Here is a 22,363-nt window from a genome sequence, read left to right as displayed (position 1 = left end):
TGTGGTTGAGGTAGGGAATAAAGGAAAACATGTTTTCAGCAGGAATTCTCAGTGCAGCAGTGAAAATATGGTTTGGGCCACTCAGAGCAGGTTTGATATTTATGTGTCGATTCCATGACTTCCTCTACCTAATCTAAACATGAAGAGTGTACGTGCCTGAGTTCCTCCTTTATTTTTCATAAGGTCCACAAAGACAGATTCCTGTTATGTGCATTACTGGCATGCAGGACAACCTTTGGAAGGTCAGTATACCATAAAACTGTAGTAAATTACTTTGGTCAATAACAAAAATACAATGAATGTCAAACTAGGGACTCTAGTAAAAGGACCTGACACAGTCCTAGGCTGAGATGTACTGAATGGTCTTTTCCACCCATAGCAATCAGGTATGAGGAGCTCCCTCTCTGGTTACTAATTCTTTTTAGGAGCTTCCTGCATTGTCAGGCAGGATGACAGGATGTCAGGCCTCTAGATATGAGTTTGGAAGCACTAGGAGGAAAAAAAGATAAGCCATCTTTTCCATCACACACATTACACATTTTCCATCACACCCTCCAGAAAAAAAAAGCTGATTGATGTAGCCTGAGATTTTTTCAGCAATTAATTTCTTTTACTTTCTCATCAGCACAAGAGAAGAATTTAGTTGGGGATGCAAAAAACAAAACACACCTTGGTTTTTTATACACTTGAGGCAGGCAGAGGGCAAAAAATTCAGGAAGTTTTCTAACAATGTTTTTCTTACACCACTACCTCTGCAGTTCTATATAGGAAGTAATATTTTCATTGCTGTTTATTAAATGTAATGCTTAATGCTCTGAATGATGTGTTACTAATGTAATCAGTAAGAGAGAGGGGATGTGGAATGTGTCTGAGATGGCTTTCCAAGTGAACTGTCTTTTTATGATTTCCTGATAACCTCAGTTTTCAATATTAATATTTTATCAGTGAGAGAAACAATTCTGCCTTCATTACACTTTTGAAATGTGTGATGGTATATAAATCTGGCATCTTTCTGCTAAATGACATAAGCAGTATTTTTAAAATAGCTAAAACTTGTCTCTGAGAGCTAGAAGCCTGGGTTCCCATAGATCCAGTCACTGATATTGGACAGAGCAACTATAAGAAAACATAAGTTTTCTTATCTTTAAGCTATGAACAAAAATATTCTCCATACCCTTCCACATTTCCCCTAATTTTTTTAAAAAAGAGATGTGAAATCTGATACAGGGCAGGATTTAAATTGTTTGAAGTACATTTGAGATTACATATAAGCTGAGATCCAGATGGAAGGAATTTCAAACCAGGCATAGAGGTTTCATCTGTGATTGCCTTGTAGTGCTTTTTCTCATGCAAAATCTGTATAAAGTAATTAGATTACACTAGGTAGGGTGCAACTCAGTCTTTCCGTGGTCTTTCAGTGGTGAAAGATTGTGAATGTCTCATCAACTGTCAATTGTGATTAAAGAGTTTTCATGTGATGAGAACACAGAAAGTGCTTGGACACGTGCAGTCATTCTTACTACCTAATTATAGTTTGACTTCAAACATAGGAATCTTACTTGCTTAGCCATAAAAACCTAAACTCTATCACAGCAATGTGTTTTATAACCTGGACGTTCATCAGGAGTTTAAGATAAACTTAAACTACCAGTAGGAAATAAAAACTCCCACCAATAAGAAACTATTTCAATTATTTCATCACAGAAGATGAGATTAGTGGTGGAGTAAAGATGGAATACTTTACAAAATATTTATAGGAAGATAAGCTGACACGATGGAAGAGAATTGCTTTGAAAGAGAACCTAACAGATACAAAATAGTAGGAATAAAGTGGTCTGGTTTTGCAGCAGAATATAATCAGATATTGATAGCATTAAAATATCAACAGCCTGTGCTGTTCTACATAGAAATGATTTGGAAAATAAGAGAGAACTACAAAGTAACAAAATACGTTGATATTACAAAGGTTATTTGACAGCCCAAACTACACCAATTGTGAAGGGTTAATGGGTTCTACAAGCACCATTAAGGAAGGTATCAAATACACTGGTGGAAACAAACTATGCAAAATACAAAGAAAAAAAAAATCTTATTGCTTGCAGAATCCTGAGAAGTATAGCTCTCTGAACAGGACAAAACCCAGACTTCTGAGACATTTTAAAACTGGTTTATTCAAACCTGTTTTCAGAATCTTTAGAAAACAAGGTAAAAGAGCACAGTAATTTTTACAGAGAATTTCTGTGATCCTTAAGTTAGAAAGTCTTTCCATACCTTCCATATCTTTTAGTGGTAACTGTGAAATAAGTGCATTAGCCTTAATGAGGACAAGTGGAAAGTGGGAGGATCAGCTAAGACACTGAAAGCAAGCACAGCACCACAAGGGGTACAATGGAAGACACTTGGCAATAAAACTGACAGTGAAATTTAATGCCAAGAAGCACAGAGTCATTTTGCTGACTGCAGAGACTTATAGAGCAAAAGGTGAAAGCCTAGAGAAATACTTCAAGTCCAACCAGCTATAAATTTTGTGATTTGAGCTCCTACCCTCATCTTCAATCCAGGTATCTTTCCTCCTTACCTGATAAGCAGAATAAAATATCAGACATTCTGGCACGCTACAAATCAATTTCTATTACTCTACGGATCAAGATAATTTATCTTTGTCATACTTCAAACTGTTCAGTCTAGAAGACACTCTTTGGGTTTAATTTTTTGCTTATTCTACAGGAAGTGGTTTTGTTTTGAAATTATGTCCAAAATTCCCATGTTTAATCAAATATACACTAATGTTCAAGCAGTTAAAAAAGAATGATGTGACTCACTATCAATAAAACAGTCATTTCCCTATATTCACTCTATTGTTTATCATGACATTATTGTTTGCTTTGCATGAATGGCTTCTGTAATATTGACTCAATTTATGTCAATCTGCATTTTTACACATCCTTGAACAGCTTGTTTGTTTTTTTTTTCTGAACACTAGAAGTGCTGTCAGTCTTTATTTACTTTCCACTGAAAGCACCAACTCTCTACAATAAAATTCAGAAACAACGGAAGAGAAGCTTATTTAAAATACTCCTGTGGACATAACCAAATAATAAATATTTGAAGTTTTGAATACCTGTTATTTTGAATATGTAAGTATTTCTTTCCCAGGCAACAGAAGCTGAGGACTTGCTTCTAAGGGTGCAGCTGCACACAGCCCATTGAAAGCAATACTGATCTGCTAATTAAAATTTTTTATCATAAGAAGCTAAGTACTTAGACCTTCCATTTCAAAATCTAGTGAGATTTTGAACAGTATTTCACAGCCTAGAGGATGAGAGCAAAAACCATACAGATATCTCCAGTTATCCTTCAAAGGGTGTTCAATAGCAAAGAGTGGTGGTAGATCTTGAGACTGGTGGCAAATTGACCTTGATGAGAGATCAAGGAGGGATGAAAATCCGTTCCTTTCCTCAAGACCAGCCTTACTCCTGAGGCTTTGGGACATGCCTCAAAATAATATCTTCATGCTGGGAAGATGATTCCTCTAGTAAAAAAATCAAAACAAGAGAAGTACTGGAAACAGAGAGATATTCCTGCTTACAGTCTGTTCAAGGCAACTGTTTTTCCATTTCTGAGACAGGAAAATCTGAAATTGAACATTGTTAAGTTGCCTTCCGAATCTGAACATTCCCGAAAATTCCTTACTTCAGTCCACCTTCAGTACAGAACAGTGTGGCATCCAGCACAGCACAAATTATTTAGTCTATAATGTCACCTGTTCATGAGTATTATTTTTTAAGTAAAAACTACCCCAAATAAAGGAACGTGTGCTCTGATTTACACAGTCAGGGAAAGAATATCTAATACAGGAAGTTTTCATTAAAAAATTTTAGTGCAGATTTTTTGAATAGAAAAAAAAAGGCACATGGTCCTAAATAAGTCTGGAAAGCTATCTAATCATGCTGAATAAAACTGATGTCCCAAATATTATGATAGGAGCTATTTTTTTTCCAGAAAAAGGACTTCTGGCTAACTCATATATCAAAGTGAAGAGTCAGTAACAGGGCTGAGGTTACCATGACTGTTTTCATGTTTTAAAATACCCATCTTGTCAGTTCCAGGTACACCATACAGATTACTTCTCTATGTCTGTGAACTGCTGTGAAGGTGAATATATTTTCAGTATATTTATTACAGAACACTTTACCCTGTCTGCATATAAATAATACCTACTCTTACCAATGACAAATTAAATGTCAAAGATGCTTTTCTAGATTATCAGATACATTGATTTGTACTCTCCTATATTTACAATAGACTTCAAGTGTGTCTTTAGCAATGAAATAAGTTGTTACTGCCTTCCAGCATTTTTCTGAGGAAAACCAGGTTTAGTGAGTAGTAACACTTCTTATTTTAAGACAAACCTCTATTTTGTATTTCACGGATTACTCTAACTTCCTCAGGCCCCTTTTCAACAAAAGAGCTGCAAGACACATGCCAAGTATGGAGGAAACACACTAAGCCTGAAGCAGCTCCTTCTCCACCCTACCCTTTCAAGCTACAGTCATTCCTTCAAAAGGCTGTTGTGTTATTGCTGAAGAAGAAACAGCAGGAAATGTCACATTTTGTTCTAATAAATACATAAAGTATTTATGCTACTAAAAATAACCATCAGTTAATAAACAATTGCCAGCAATAATTCAAGCCAAAATGTGACAAACTGTTACATTAGTTTAAATTCATAAAGTTTGTTTGTCAGATATTGAATATTTTTTTCTTATATACTATAGGCTTTCCTCCCTAGAACAGAATTTGACTTGAGATAAACCTTTCAGTGGAAAAATAGGAGGGCACGAACTATCTTTTCAGGTAAGAAGAAAGTGTCTCTTCTCTTTTTGTTCACTTAATAAATGCTGGGCAGGATCTCTAGCCAGGGTATTAAAGCCTCCACTTGAATGCTCTCTTCTGACAGCTTGAAGTTGCAGTGCCAGCTCCCAGAAAAATGCAATACCTGCCAGGGGATCATTAATCTTTTCTACTGATATCTTCAATCAGGAAACATTACTTGGAACAAGATCTGGAAACTGAGCATTTCGTGTACCCACTGAGAGTGTTAACTATTTAGAAAACAATGTTTTAGGAGAATATAACATCATCCTAAGCAAACTTGTTTCTAAAGAAAGGTTTGGTAGGACACACTCATTCAATCTGACTTCATTCACCCATGGTTCTGACATAAAGCTTCCCCTCCAGACCCTTCATCATTCTGATGGTTTTATTTTAGTTTACCTGAAACTGACTCTCCTCCCTCTGACCCATGTTCTTACCTCAGAAACCATTTGGAACAAGAAACAGCTTCTGATTACAATACTCAAGATATATCAAGGATTCATCTCAATATATGAAATAATTTTTTTTACAGTTAAAACAATCATTCACTGGAACAACCTCTTCAGGAACTTGGTAGAGTCCCTGTCACTGAAAGTTTCCAAGACACAATTGGATTGTGCTGTATAACCTCATCAAGGCTGTCTTTCCCATGAAAGGTTGGACTGGATGATCTTTAGGCTTACCTTCCAACCTGGGAGGCCTTGTGGTTCTGTGTTCCTGTGATTCCAAATTCAGAGGTGTTGTTTCTGGACGGGAGGATGGGATCTGACCCAGGCTCTACCAGATTTTATGTGACTGCTCTGTTAGACCTGATCCTATATCTCTTTACAGTTAATTATTCCAAGTTAGCTCTTAACAGAGTTCCCATTCCCAGAATGGGACATAATGGTATTGAGTACATGCATTAGACAGAATATGCAGATCTCTTCATATTCTGGATTATTGCTTTAAACCCTAAACTAATGGATATAAGTGGTAATGTCATTGCTTTAATATTATTTTAAGTATTTTCTTATAAATCCCTTGAAGTATTTTCTTATAAAAAAGTTAATTTTGAGTTACCTTGAAAATGATGAATACATAGTCTTAATGATTAAACACACATAGTTTTTGAAGACTCTGAGCTGTATAAATTATGGAGTAGATTACTAACTTTTGCAACTTAACTCTGAAGCAATTTTTTTCCCAATAGATATTCCATTATAGAGGAACTACAGTATACTATTTCTTTGTTTATATCTTTTTAAAGCACTTATATGAATTATACAGTACTCACTTCATCATGATACTGTGCATTTATTAAAAAAAAAAAAAGAAACCTGCTCCAATACAACTCTCCATATGTGGACTACTACTGTAGAAAATCTATCCAACCAAAACACTAAATAAATACATGATCTAAGAAAATAATTGTGCAATAGATCTGATTTCTAAAACCTATGAATTGTTTCACCTGAGATCTTATGTTATAAACCATTGTATATTCAAAAGCTGTGAAGAAAAGGAAAACACAATATTTCATTGCAGTTCAGCCATTTGCCTTAATTTTGAAGAGAGTAGGCAAGGCCTCTCCACTGTATGCAGTCACTCGACAAAAAAATCATCAGAATTATTCTAGACTTGCATACCTGTAAGATAAATAAAATTCACACCAAAATAGCTAAATACTGCAGACTGTAGAAAACTGTTAAAAACAAATCTGTAGAAATAATTAATCAATCTCTTGTTAACACAAAATCATCTGGTTTCATTAAATACTTCACTAAGAAAATAATGTGAATTTTCAAAATAATTAAAGCATTTTAAAATTATTTTTTAGTTTATTTAATAATTGTAAGACTGCCTTTTCTAAGATCCTTTTTTGGTACTAATCATCTGGGTCCTGTAATGCATGTTAGTCTCAAACTTCTGAGACCAACAAATAGTTCAAATAACGTTACATTCACCTAATGAAGATAATCTTGGCAAATGAGACAATACATTCTGCAATATCATAAAATGTGCTTCTAAAGCTTTTTTTGTGGCAAGTGTCATGTTTCCTATGATACAGTCCAATTGTTTTTCTTCAGCAGATTCATATCAAGTACTGTGGAGTGTTTGAGGGAACCAGTGACAGAAGTATTCTCCACATCCATTCCATCTTTCTCTAGCCTTGTTTGATCATTACTTCACAGCCTCATCTGATATGTGATACCATTCCACCACCATTTTATCTGCTTATCTGCTGATTGCTTTCCTGACACTTTGCCCTCCAGTAATACCAGCTCTGATTGTTATCCCATCTTTTGCTAAAATAGAAAAAGAGTTTCAGTTTTGTCTCTCAGATGTGTATATTGAATGTCGATTGTACACTAAGTCTTCAAGTATCTACCCACTAGTAGTTCCAAACTTTGGCTGTGACAGACAAGCAGGTTCAAAAAGGAAAAGACATAAAGAAGATTATTTGAGCACACTCTGTTTATCAGGCATGCAAATTGTAAACCAAATAATATCTATATATTTTTCATAGAGTTCTTCTTATATGGATCCTCTATCAAGTGGTTTGACAATCAAGAGACAAATAAATAGAGCAATAAATTTGAAGGTTGAATATATTCTATATGAGGAAAAAATTCTCTCTTAACTGCAGTAGTGTTCTAGTGGCAATTTAAATCAGTTGTGTCACCTAACCTAATGACCAAAATAGAGAAAGAAAACACTCAGCAGCTCACAGAGATGAAGGATTCCTCTGAAAATGTGAATAAAATCTGGTCACATAAACCAGAAGTTCCTCACATGTGGAACTGATTTGACCCATTGGTTGTGGCAGGGTAGATATGAACATGTGCAGGCTTTGCTGGCTACATTTTTTACACTCTGTTTAGCACATACTACTGTGCTGAGATCTCTGTCAAAATGTGCATCTGAATTAATTTCCCTTATCTATTGACACATGTGAAGCAACACACATGTGAAGCTGGTTGTATTTCTTGTTGCAATGCTCAATAAGTAGTTGAAAGATCCATGCTACCCATCCAGCACTGCTCTACCCAGTTATGAAGCGAGTGTGAACAGAATAGTCACAACGTGGATTTTTGTTTCAATTAAAAAAAACAAACCAAACAAACAAAACAAAGCCAAAACAACAAATTACCTCTCTTCTTCATAAACATGAAATGGTGAGATTGTCAAGTCTCACAAGCTGCCCACAGATTTGGGTTTTCTTTATGGTTTCAGGCAGGAATTGACATTTCAGTGTGCAATGTCATGAAGATCCAGAAAAGTGTACTGAGACCATCTTTCTGAAATAATAAGGACAAGAATGGCAGATGGAGCTTAATAAGCCATGCTTATGCTTTCAGGAGATTATGAGGGAAATTAAGACAAATATAATGTTGCAGAAATTAGTGCAACAATTCTTGCAGCATGCTGAAAATTTGTATGATAGTCCAAATATAAAACTTTAATATTTTTGCATTCTTTCCTTCTCAGAACAATAAAATGCCAGAATCTTTTTGTTTCCAAATTAAAAAAGAAAAAAATATCTCTTACCTTTATGTGAAATATCTGGATATTACTAAATTAAATACTATCTAAAGCACTGCTTTTGATGCACTGTGCAATCAGAGATCTTTTATTTTTATTATTTTGAAATATATAGTTTCAGAGCAATCACTGAGTAAGGTAACTACATGTGATAATTAGAACAAAGTACGAGGTTTCCCAGAAGACTTTTACAGAAAGTATTGCTTCTATTAAGCCCATTTTCATGGAGATATTATTTAGAATCTCTGTATTTTAACTCATCCAAAATTAACATATTTATTTCAGATCATAGTGTTCATTAGGAACACTAGGTAATACTTACTTCCTTTTACAGTTCTGTTCAGGTCCTCAAGACTCACTCTTCCAAGCAGGATTCTTATGATACGCCTCAGAAATTTTGTTCAAACAGAGATTTCTAGCAGACAAAAACAACAGGGATATATGACACCTTGAATGGTATTTCTTAAAGCAAACAAGCAGTACAAGAAGAGAGTTAACCTGAGTAGAATATCTACCTCATAACACCCTCTTTCCTTCCCAGATGAGGAAAGAATTAGGAATAAAAGAAAAAATATTTTAACAATAAGAAATTAAGAATATTTTAAAGTAATCAATTTTGTGGACAGTTATTATTCCTTAGAGAAAATAAAAAAAAAAAAATCAGTGCTTATCTACTGGAAGCTCTACTTCGGTACAAAAACAAACTTTTAGAAACAAAAGAAGAAGGGAATACTATAAGTGAAAGTAAACTTTAATGTTTTTATTCCACTCAGGGGAAAAAATGAAACATAAATATATCCTGTAAAGACTACTGAAAAGATGACTGCAGATAAGAAAGCATAAATTTCACATAATTACAGCATGTTAGTAATCAATTTGGTTTATATACTTCAGATATACTTCTGTCTGTGTCATCAATGCCTTTTTTTGCACTCACGACATCATCTCTTTCATACTGGACTCCTTTTTGGGCATCACAGCTATGAGTAAGTATTTAGAATTTTAAATTAAATTATCTCACATGTCATAATTTGGAGATGTATTAAAACATATTATAAAAAATCTCACAGAGAAGAAAAAATCTAAACAAAGGGTTTTGAAGGTAGCATAACAGTTTGTTTTCCTTAGTTAAAATGTTTTTTTGGCTTGCTTGGCAATAATGAAGACAATTAGTTTTGAAGTGTTGTATTATATTCTATAAAATGAGAACTGCAGTATTTTTTCTCCAAATAGTCACATGCTGGAGACAGAGTGGCAATAAAGCATCTTTATAAAGTATTTTTTCAATTTATAATAAGTGTGAAAAGAGGTATGAACATTATCCAGGAATAAGGCTGTGACATCATGGAAAGTTTTAGCACACCTGTTACATTGTGCAAAAGTACATTATCTGGAATTCTTCCCAGGACTGTGTCCCCACCGCCTTAAATGTCACCAGGGAAAAAAACCTTCTTCCCCAGGACCTCACAGTATCTCCTACTATCTCACTGTAGTGCTAGCGGTAGATGAATTTGCTGTGGCCAACAGGTCTTCCAGCTGTGATTCCTGACAGAAATAAAGCTGAGGGAGATAAATCAAGTGCTGGGAAGACACCTCCGGGGAGGGATTAAATGCATGAGTTTACAACTAGAATAAGAGATTTCAGAGGCCTGGTAGTGTGGTAATAGGTTTATCTTGCTCCAAAGGCGTCTTTTGCAGAAGGACAAGTGACATTCTTAAAACAACTGCAACTACAAAAGCCAGTGCACCCTTTAGAGCAAATAATTATTTTTTTCTGAGGTATTTGTTTGACCTTTTCTTGTTCACTTCTTTCTGAACTTGTAAATGAATGATGGACCTAACCTAACCTCTACTCAAAAGTGTATAGCTTTTCTTCCTGGTATTTTGTGTTGTAGAAATCTCATAAAGTGCATATCTTATACTCTTCTGCTATTTCTTATAATGTTTATAGAGTTAAAAAAATTCACTGATACAAAAAATTACAAAAGCAGAGTAAGCACTATTTAAAGGTATTTCATTTATGTTTCATGAATAATTTATATGCATTTTTATAAACAAAAGGGGTACAGTCCATATTAAATAAATAGTTTTTTAAAGTTCAGAATATAACTATAAAGTATATGCAAAAATTTATATTAAATTACACTTGTCAACCAACCTTGGTGAGTTATATAATTATTGTCTTACTAAATATACTGTTTCTATATTACCAATACACAGACCTCAGTCTGTTTTCACAATACAGTTTTTAGACGCAATCTTAATGAGTAGGTTTGCTGAACTGCAGAGAACTCTCAATGGTACAGGAAAGGTTGCATACAGATAATGATAAGAATACCATCAGTACCAGTTTCCTTCCTCCTCTACCATCTCTTCCCCCTTGCTCCCACCTAACATCCAAACAAGTTATGAGCCTGCAAAAGGAAAAGCAATTATACAGAAGGATTATATGCTATATGGGGAATTGAGAATCATGGCTAGTATCAAAATGGTTGAGACAAAAGCAACAAGTGTGACAATCTGCACTGCAATTCTTCCCACCATCAACTCTTTTTTTCAAGCTCAGATATCCTCCTGCAGGCTTCAACAGTTGAAATAAAGCATGTATTACAGTTCTTGATAATACACATTAACTTTATGTATTATGAATATGTACATTGTCTTCCTTTTCTGAACTTGCAGTTTATTTAATTACAGACTGCTGGCTTTGCGTATCAAACTGCAGAGGTGAGTGTGTTCTTCTGTTTAGAGAATTACAGACTGGGCTTAATTTACTTCAGTTTGGTATTTCATGACTTAAATGTGTGAATTTCTTCCACTTAATTTTAAACTATTCCTGTTGAACAATGTATCTTTTCTGACCCTTCATTAAATTATCTGTAGCCAGGGGCTGGGGGGCCCCAGAGGGCCCAAGGGGCTCAGAGCCCCTTCCTCGTGGCTCACAACATGGCCACCTCTCCTCAACAACCAAACTACAACTCCTCTCTTCCGGTGAGCTTGTGATATGTTTACATTTTTGCAGGAGCGCCCATCGGACAGAACTCCAAAACTTCCAGGGGTTTCCACCCCTTGGGGTCTACCACTTTTCTTAGCCTCTGGGGGAAAACAAAATCCAAACCACTACATAGGTAAAGCAAAAGCTATGAACACATGCAAAGTAAAACAAAGAATTCACTTTCCATGGTCAGGCAGGTGTTCAGTCACCCCTAGGAAAGCAGGGCTCCATCACACATAACAGTGATCTGGGAAGACAAATGCCATCACTCCAAACGTTCTCCTCTTCCTTTTTATTCCCTGGGATTTATATGCAGAGCATGATGTTGCATGGTATGTTTGGTCAGTTTAGGTCAGCTGTCCTGGCTGTGGCCCCTCCCAACAGCTTGCGCACCCTCAGCCTCCTTACTGTCATGGCATTGTGAGGAGTAGAAAAGGCCTTGATTCTGTGTAATCACCGCTCATCGATAAAGAAAACATCTTGCGTTATCAATGCTATTTCCAGCACAAATACAAAACACGGCCCCATACTAGCTACTATGAAGGAAATTAACTGTACCCCAGGCAAAACCAGCACATCCAGAAATATGAGTAGCAGCAAAAAACGGATTCCATTTTGAGTCTGTAGAGAATCTAAAATCATGAGCACAAGTTCTGTGGTTATTGTTGAAAATACCGTAGATATTTACTAACCATCAACTGCCTGTAGTGGAAACACTGCCTTCATTCTTCTTTTATCATTTGCTGTCATTTCTATTGTTTGATTCAGCCATGTTTTGAATCTGATTTTCATGAATTTAGCAGAGTGAAACATGTAAAAGCTTCATAAAGAGTTTTTGTTGAACTGAGAAACAGATGGAAGTAAGCAAACAATAACAGTGTCAATACGTCAACAAATTATAGGTTGTCTCTTGAGACTATCCCACTGGGCTCAAATTCATTACCTTTACTTACACTGAATAATTACACAGATTTAATTTCACAAGAGGCTACATACAAAGTAGGGTATTAAATGCCACTAATGAATGTAGAATCAGGCCCACTGGTAGAAACAAGAGTGTCATCATTGCTCTGTGCAAGATTTGCTGAAACGAGCCAAATACTGGTATTCTAAACATACAATCTCTATTTATACACTTAAACTTTATTGGTAACCAATTTTTTAAATCTTACTTGCATACTGCCTATTCAGCTCATGTATTTTGTGAATTATGTATGTTGCTTAAATCCACTTGAAACTGTAAAATCTTTGTGACATGATGAAGGGAAACACATGTGAACAAAATGTTTATGATAGATTTTACACATCTATCTTTTATTAACAAAGCACAGGTCTCATTATACATGCAAAGTCTCCAAAGATTAGATGACTCAGTTAGGAGATCCTTGGGTTTGATTCATTGCATCAAGAATAATCAATAATAATATCATCAGTTTGCAACATTTTGTAATAGAAGAGTTATTAAAGTAATTATAAAATATATTGGGGTTTTTTACAAATGGAAAGTTCTTATGAAAGCTGTACCCAAACTAAGATGACTCTTCCAAGAATATAGAAACATCACCCAAGCATGAAGAGAAGGAATAACGAAAGGTAGAGCTTAACTTTAGTTGAATTTGGCAGTGGAAGTGATTGATAAGAAGAGCCTCTATCATCACTTTGCCAAGCCAAAGATACACTGTAAAAATATGTTCCTACAGGTAGATAACTTTATGACTAAGTCTACAGAAATAGAACAGGTTCTTTCTAGGTTCTTCCTCTTTGTCTTTAGTGATAAACCTCTCCTCAGGCTCCCAGGCCTCAGCCTCAAGTCAGTGCGGCATAGGAGAAACACAACTCACAGCAGAAGAATGAAATTGGGAGCACATAAACAAACTGAACACCTACAAACCCATGAGATCCACTGGTTTGTACCCAAGGTGGTTAGAAGTGCTGGGTGATACCATTGTGGAGTCTTGTTCAAAAGGAAAGTTTCCTCAGGATTGGGAAGAATGAATTATGCCCATCTTCAAGAAAATCAAGAAGAATCTGGGCAACTATGTATAGTTTTCCTGACCTTAGTCCTGGGGAAAGTAATACTTCAAATTTTCTTGGAAACCACATACAATGATAAGAATGACAAGAAGATGTTTGAGAATAGTCGGTGTGGACCCCTACCCCAAACACAAAAAAACAAGTCAAGGTCCCACATTTGAGACAGTCTCTGTCCTACCCCAAAGAAACCACATTTTTTTTTCTCCAAGTATTACTTTCTCTGTATGAATATATACACTTTTTTGCTTTCCTCTAAAAACTAGGATGTGCTAAATTTATAAGCTGATGTTGCTATGTGTAAAGTCTATAGTTATTGGACATAGTCCAGTTTACACCAGTATAACTAAAAGACTTGAGGTTTTTATGGTGATGGATTTTTGTTTACAGTTCAAAAGGGAAAATATAATTTGATTTACAGGGTTTGAAATGATTTATGTAGCATTTTCTGCCTGCTGTAATCAAAATTGAAGAACTTATATTATGATCTGTACACAGTGATCTAAGATCGCATTTATAAGCTTAATATAACATATAATAGAATATTGAACCATCAATCAAGAAATTGAGACACTGATGACTAACTTATACAAAATGTGAAAGATTCATGACTCAATTGCTGAAGTGGAATTTTTAGGGTACTGTAAATATCAGAGAATTCAGCCTACATTGATGCAAGTTCATAAATTCAGTTTATAAACGCAGAGTCATGTGGAAAAGAGAAATGTAGTATACTGTAAGACATTTCTTTCCTCAGAAACATGATTTTCCTATTTCATATTTTAACCAAGAATGCATTTCATGACACAAGTACTGCACTGAACAGCACAAGACTGAAAAATCGATTTTAATAGAAGATATTTTTCCATTTGCACTAGAAAATTAAAAATTACTTGTCTCAAAGTTACACACCCTGAACATCAGCTTTACCTTCTGGTACACTATGGGCAAATCAGATGCCAAACCATTCCTGACATACACTTCTTATAAACTGTAATTCAAAGGAATTCTGACAGCCTAACTAGCCTTTAATAGTCTAACTAGTCTTTAATTAATTTATAGGTGTTTCTAATAGCTATTGTTTTTCATGGATTAAAAGATTAAAAATAGTTTTTTATGTAGCAGCAAAATGTACTATTCCAGGATGTAATAATATGACTTCAGGGTCACTGATTTTTCATTTTTTCTACCTTTTCCCTTCCTCTGAAAGTTTACTTTGTCAGGCAAGTGTTATTGATTCCTATGTGTTGGCAGAGGGAGGCTTGGCATTGAAGTAGAACTTTTACATGGTTCTGTAAGATAAAGAATAATTAAAGGTTACTGACAGTGGCAAGTATAGCTGAACCACAGAAAAGTTGTATGAAATCTTTGCTGGAAGTTCTGTCATGGGGCTGATATTGACATTCAGTGGGTCATCATTTTGACTTATCTACAAATGTAGCTTGACTTCTGTCATGCAGAAAACTATGAGAATGGATATCAACCTTCTTCTACCCCATCTGACCATGGGAAATCACTTTGTAATAGAAAAATGTTAATTAAGTCAGTCTCAGATTCTTTTGTTTATCTCTTTCTTTAGTATGTCAACCACAAATTCTCAAATTCCAAAACATAAGAAAAATGTTAAATGGGAAGCATAAGACAATTGTCCCTCTAACATTTTTTACTAAGAAAATTAACATTAGAAATCTGTCAGAGTTTTAAGTTTGTTTTCTCTGGATTAAGGGTATACTAATCGGTATTTTCTTAAGTGGAAAGGAAATGTTACATGTTATACTGCTGTAAAGTATCACAGTGTTGGAATAAGGCAATAAATCCTTATTCTTTTACTGCTGGTACCTTAAATTACTTTTTATTTGGCAGTTCTGCAACAACACAGAGTTCTTAGATGATCTGTTATGTCATGCCCTCTTATTATAAAAGACAAATAAGAAACTGCAACCCGAAGGGTAAATGAAAGTAATTTCTAATAAGATATCATATTTATTTAATAAAGTCATGATTATAACTCTATCTAGCATAGTATTAATATTTTACTATGTCTAATAGAACATGAAAAGTTCTGCAGTATTATTAAGAAATTTTTTATACAATTTATGTATAAATATTTTTCATTTTCAAATTAATTATGTATGATGCATGAATAGACTAAGTTGTGTCACCAGGAATAAACATGAGACATGATTTTAATGACAAAATTTTAATATTGTTACAAAAATTAGTTGGGTAATGCAACTTGTTTACTTCAGTCACTGCTGGCTAAGGTTTACTTGTTCAGAAACAACATGAATACTAATGTATTACTTTTGATGATTTATTTCAAAAATATTTAGTCATTTCTGATGGCATTTCTCTGAAAGTAATCGACCCTGCAGCTGTTTCCTCTTAAATTAAATACTAAATATTTACATTCCTTGATTCTCTCACACTTATATTTTCACACACATAACAAATTAGTTTCAAGATATAGACAGAATAAAAAATATGAAACTTGTTGAATCAAGGATACCTGTCAGCCTTTGATAAGGGCATCCAGGTGGTCTTGTGATTACAAAACAGAACTCGGAAGATACTTCAGATTGACTGCTCTTCCAGAGCTATCATATACTTATTCTGGTATACTCCTAGAAAACTGCCCTTCCCTCAGCAAAGGATACTGATACTGAATGTCATACAAAAATATAAGCATAATTTCTGTAGCATATTTGACATACATTAAAACATTATGCAAAGCCATGCTACAATTTCAGCTCTATTCTGTGAAAGAAATAAAATCCAAGCCAATTAAATCTTTCACCAAGACGTCCAATCATTGTGGAAAATTTCCAGATAACTACTTAGAGGAGAAAGATTTTCTTTTTCCCTTGGAGTTTATTGTTACAATACATTATTCTGTTTTTTCAACAAAATTTTTACACATGCAAAGTTACTCAGTACAGTTGCATTTCTCTCTAACAAATACAGTGAGACAGTCATGTTCATCAGGTATGGCATGTAACAAGTCTTTTTTTTCCCGTTCTGTGCAGCTTGATAGAAGTAACATTATAATCGACTACATAAACATATAATTATGTTCTATTATCTGCAATTCTGTTGTAGGGACCTTCTTACATCTCTTTGTTAACATGAATAAATATTCATGTTAAACTACAGTTAACAAAGAAAAAAATACTGCTTTAAGCATAACCTGCGTTCTGCTTCAAACGTAATCTTTATTTTTTAACAGAAAAGAAAATCAGATGTTTTTAAAACTGCTTTTATTTTAGCTTTTAACTTAATTAAAGACTTGTGTTTACATAAAGTAATTAAGCATATCCAGATATATTCTGACTTTTTCAATGGATGCTGAGAAACTGTAAGGGCCTTTCACTGGCTAGAAGTCAAAGATAGTGATGGTATCCCTGAGATATAAAAAAAGCCAACAAGACACAAGAAAATGTAGGGGAAAAAATTCAATGTTTTCATAAATCCTATATCCTAAAAATCCCCAAGCTCAATTAACTTTTAACACCCCTTAAATATTTTCCTCTGGAAGGAAAATAAAGTTCGAGGATTAAAAATGAAGTGTACTGGCAAAAATATGTGTGGTATATGAAAGGCAATCAACCTGGAAAATAAAGTTACAGATTGAAGATTTAACAATCAGATTCTAAACCAGTTCTAGACCATAAATATCTGTGAGATTTATACTTTTCAAATTATTAACTATTTAAATAAAAACACTGACATTTCATTCTTTCATATAATCTCTAAGAATAATGACTGATATTTAAATTTGTTGTACAAAAATGTCACGTCACTTCCTTAAAAAAAGGAAGACATTAAAACTAATGTCTTTCTAAACAAACAAGAACCCCAAACATATTTGAAAGATATACTGTGAAGCTAATTTTGTTAATAATACTTTGGTAAGGCTAAACTATTTATTTATCTAAACTGTGGAAGAAAAATCTCAGATATACCATTACAGAAAAAAAAGACTAGTTACCAAGGGTCCAAGAAAAGACCAACTTTTCCAGCCATATTCAACTTTCATGTATGAAAAACATTTAAGAGCACTTTTTTTAATTATACATTCCTCCCTACTGACACGTAGCTCTGCCAAAGGTGCAACCAGTGAAGCAGGCACAACAAAAGATTCACATAAATCTCACAGAAAGAATGGTAAGTAAAAAAAGTGCTTTAAGACATATGTATTTTAACCATAGCCAGACCCTAAGGAAATCTTTCAGATCATAAACATTCATATCTTCATATTTCTTTGTACTTTTTTTCTGCAACAAAAGAAATAGTACATTTTTTCCAAAGAGGCAGCTGGATGAAATATAAGCAATTCTCAAGTGAGAGTCATATTCTGTTCCCTGGACATGTGAACTGTGCTTTTATTTATCTATCTTCAAACAAAAATTTGAACTATCCCACATGGTTTCTAACACATATCTACATAAACAACGGTTAGAGCTGTGAAAATAGCAAAGCTCAAAATAGATTTTACCTGTTCCAATTATCTGAAGTTTAGGAATCCATTTGAAACTAACTATGTAAAAAGCCCTTTTACAGCCAAGAAAACTATTTCGCAGAGACATTTGATGTTCAGGATAAGCAGAAAAATTCTCTGTCTGAAGTTGCCATTTATTCTCACCTAAAGGAAGATTTAGGCATTTCAATAACTCGTTATTAAATTTTAGAATAGTTGTCAAAATTTTAGGTGAGATGAATAGTAGGCTTTGAATGTGGTGTTAAAAGGTTGATGTCTTTTTTAAAAAGACAAAGAAAAAAAAACAATCCTGAATTCATCTTCTCTCTGCTTCACAACAGAGTCTATCTGTGGAATGCTCATCCTTCACACAGATTTTTATTTTTTGAATATATTGCAGTATACCTAAAGTATATTGCATGTGACTCCAAAACTAGCAAAAGAAACTCATCTGCCACACCTTTGCATTGCAAAATGGTGTCTGTTAAGGTATTAACTCACCTGAAGAGATTGATCCTGGTAAACTTTCCTGGACCTAAAATTAGGAAATTACATTCTAGCATAGCATATTCCTATAAAAATCAAATATTAAATATCTTCAGTTGTTTGGGGCCCACAAAATTAAGTTCATATTGAAGTACAAAAAAGATACCATCACACATGACAACTGCTGGCAATGGTACAGTGATACATTGCTTTACAGACTTTTTTAGTCTGACAATTTATTTCTGGATGAACACAAGGCATTGACCAGCCAGGTTCAACTCACTAATTTCATATTCTTACAGGTCCATAACAAACTTCAACTTGTGTAATATCTCATAATATCAAATGTCAACAACATAGCAGTACACTTTCTGAACAGAAAGTTTATGTTTTTGTTGCTTTTCTGTTTCATGAACTGGATAACCTTTTAGGTATTGTAACACACACTGTACTGTAATATTACGTATTGTAACACATAACTGTGTTATGTTTTGTTTAAGATTTTAACTTAAATACAAGTGACACAAAAAGGCCATGGTATAGTTATTTATGCCTTCATTAGTAATGACATATGTTTCAACATTTTTCTCATGAAACATGTTCTTCATTAACTATATTTTTTGCATAAGAGGATGAACATCTGTTCTCTTCTCCTGCAATGTCCATAGTTGCATGGCAACTGAGACATTACTGTCCCTCAGTAACTATGCTTGGTAATCTATTTAAAAATGATCTCATGCCAAAAATTGACTGAAACATTAGCCTCCTGTCACAAACATTAGCTACTGTTGAGAAAGACTGTTATCTTCTTCCTGTTCTATTTTCCTGTTAACTTTACTGCTACACAACTACACACACAGTCTAGAAAATTCTTCATTTTAATACACCCTTCCTTCTAGAAACAGCCAGATTAACAGTTTAAATCTTAGAATAAAGAAAAAAAATGTTAATTCTTTCTGTTTTTTCAGAAACAATGGATTAACAGATCTTACTTATAGTGCTACAGAAAATATTTTCCTACACTTCTGAAAACATGGGGCACTTCAACTAGTTAATAGACCACAGTCAGTGCATCAGCTGAATAGCATGACGTCAAAACAGATTTCTGTTCTTTAAAACAGAAACTCTGTTAGGTTTTGGAGAGCACAACTTCTTAGCCCAGAGTTAGACAAGAGTTGTAACACGACTTACTCCATTCTGCAGACTGTGAAAATTTACTTGCTCACAGTACTTTTATGCCATAAAGACCTATGTAGGCAGTGTCATGGTGCAGAATGGATGAATAATTAATCAAAACATCGAAAAAATGGGACATGACGTTTTTCCAGTGGAGGGAGATAACAGTAGCATCTCATCAGAAGGATCTCTGAGGAAACCCATACAATGTAATATAATGCCAAAAGGGGTGAATAATAAAGTGACAAGTTTTGTTATTGATGCTAAGCTACTAAATCAAGATCAAGAGAAGAATTTCAAAAGTTCTAATACTTACAGATTAAATTAATTGTAAACAAATGTAAAATGCTGTACATTGGAAAATGTTATATATGACTGACAGCTCAGATGAAAACCTGGAACTATAATAGATAGATATAAAATGTTTACTCACTACTCAAAAGCTATCAAATATAAGCAATTTAAAGCTAGAAACTTGAGAAATAAAAAGGAAAAAAAGGGGATTTGTGGCACACTATGAATCCATGGTTCAGTAGCATCCTGATTACAGTGTGCAGTTATGGGTACTGATCCCTTCCATCTGAAAAAGGATTCAAAGGAATTTCTGAAGATGTACAGAGAAAGGATTACAAGAGGGACTTGAAATGGTTTCTGTGCACTGAACAGTGGAAATGGAGGAACAGATGACTAAAGGAGATATGAAAGAGGTCTTCATGGTCATGAGGGACAGTGAAAAAAAGTAGAAATCCATTTGTCACTGTCTCTTACAGAAAAAAAGAATTAGGTGATATCAGATGAAACTAATGGATGGCAGTTACAAACTAAAGTCTTCAGAAGATGGATAAGTAATCTGGAAAACAGCCAAAGGGGACTGAAGACAACAAACGCTTGTAAGGATTGAAAAAGTAATTTGATTTTTCCTCCAAGGATTTGTTCATTGAGGGCTACTAAACACAAGGATGCATACTCTGGTATGTATCACACATGCTTACCCTGTTCTTATATTCTTGCTTTGATACGTGTGTTTGACACTCTTACTGTCATGCGCAAAACAGACTCAACTTGGGAAAATTACTTTAATTTATTGCAAATTAAAAATAGAGCAAGACAGTGAGAAGCAAAGACAAAGTTAAAACTCCTATCTGTACATTTCTTCCCAGACTGAAAATTATATAAGACTCACTGATAACATTGAAATAGCATTACTGTATATTTGTCAATTAAATCTCTGCTTTTGGACTGTGACTTTTCCAGAATAGCAGGGATAAAAGCAGAAACACTTTCTAATCTTTAGGTAGGAGAAGTAAAGAAATGCCAGTATGAAAAGACAACCCATTGATATTAATTATGTGGCATCTAAAGAAAGCTTGACTTATTTCACAGTACAAATACAAAGCTGAAAGGCCGATAGCAATTTTCAGTTGCTTGCAGTAGTATTCTCCAGTTACGTTCTCACTAATACTACAGGAACAGAATGAAGGGGGGCAGGAAACAAAAATATGCTTATTGAAAAGTGTATCTTGGAATAGTTGTGGTGGTTTCAACAGGCTGTCAGGGCAACTATAGTTTCAAGTACTACAGAATACCATTTCAAAGTTATTAAGTGAGAGTTACTTTATCTTCCCCATTGATCTTTACATATGCACAGTCACATTCACAACCAATGTCCGGGGCTTTCTCTTCACTCTTTCTGTTCCTATGCACCATGAAATGAATGGAGAAGAGGGAAGGGAGAAACATGGCTGACACACTATACTTTTTTCTCTTTTGAAACCACAGAGGCTTCCATAGCCATGGACCTTACCAGTGCAGAGCACAACATCCATACTTAGTCCTGTACTTCCAGTAAAGTCAACTTAGATATGAGGTGCATGTTTCCATGCTGAAGAACTCTCTACCCATCTTTTAAGTGCACATGGATTAATCTCATCAGTTGCTCAGTCTGGATTTGATTGAACACCAACACATTTGTTCATCTGCTGGAAGAGGAATCCTTTGACCGGGTTTTGACCTGAAATCTGACACAAATCTGTTTGTTTACTTATCTGAAGCTGATTAATGTCATTATTGATTGCTGCAGTTTGTTTACTGCAGCTACAATGTCACAGGTTAATTCTACTTGCTGTGGTCTTAACACCATATCTCCTAAATTATTGACTTTTGTGCATGCTACTCCTTCATTTGTTTACTCACAGTAATAAATCTTCAACTTTGTCTAAAACTAAACAACACAGCACTGCTTAAGTGACTTAAATGTCAATCCAAGGGAAAAAGTTTGCATCAAATCTTTACACCAAATAATGTTACTATCTAGTATCCTTAGTACCGTTTGCTTCAAAAGTTATAGTTTACTTTATGACAAACAGTTACCTTTCATGATACTTACATGACTCTTGTAATAGAAAAGCCTAGTCAAGTTCTCCAAAGTTCTCAAAAAAACCCCTCCAACCTGATCAACAACTTCTGTTTTATTTGAGTATTTCTTGATATTCATGATGACCCCATGATAGGAAACTTTCTGCTCTATAAGTGTCCTGTCATAAAGCTTGTTACATTCAAGACCATATTATGGGGGCAGGCAAACATACCTCTTGGAGCTCATATCACTAAGCTAAGACAATCCTGCCCTAAACAAAGCTGGATTCTGCACTTTTGTAAAATCCTATTTTTATTTCAATTAAAGTTGTAAGGGGTGAGGAAAAAGAAATATCAAAATTTGCAATTAAATCCAGAGAACTGTGGGAACCTCCATCCCCACAATTAAATATCATCATTCAATAGTAGAACAACACTGT

General features: G+C 34.5%; 1 long non-coding RNA gene across 1 annotated transcript in view; it reads left to right on the top strand.

Moving 5' to 3' along the window:
* The window catches only part of LOC108641917, a 32,042-nt gene extending 10,258 nt beyond the window's left edge, over positions 1 to 21,784 (top strand). Inside the window, exons 4-7 of the long non-coding RNA XR_001922340.2 lie at positions 4,779 to 4,857; positions 9,298 to 9,389; positions 11,101 to 11,130; positions 21,348 to 21,784. This is a non-coding gene — a long non-coding RNA (uncharacterized LOC108641917). The remainder of the gene's footprint in view (positions 1 to 4,778; positions 4,858 to 9,297; positions 9,390 to 11,100; positions 11,131 to 21,347) is intronic.
* The last annotated feature ends 579 nt before the right edge of the window (positions 21,785 to 22,363 follow it).

Source organism: Manacus vitellinus, unplaced genomic scaffold (genome assembly GCF_001715985.3).
Source record: "Manacus vitellinus isolate BGI_N305 unplaced genomic scaffold, ASM171598v3 scaffold_89_pilon, whole genome shotgun sequence".
Classification (NCBI taxonomy): Eukaryota; Metazoa; Chordata; class Aves; order Passeriformes; family Pipridae; genus Manacus; species Manacus vitellinus.
Note: the sequence above shows the minus strand (reverse complement) of the source record. Positions and strands in the feature narration are given on the sequence as shown.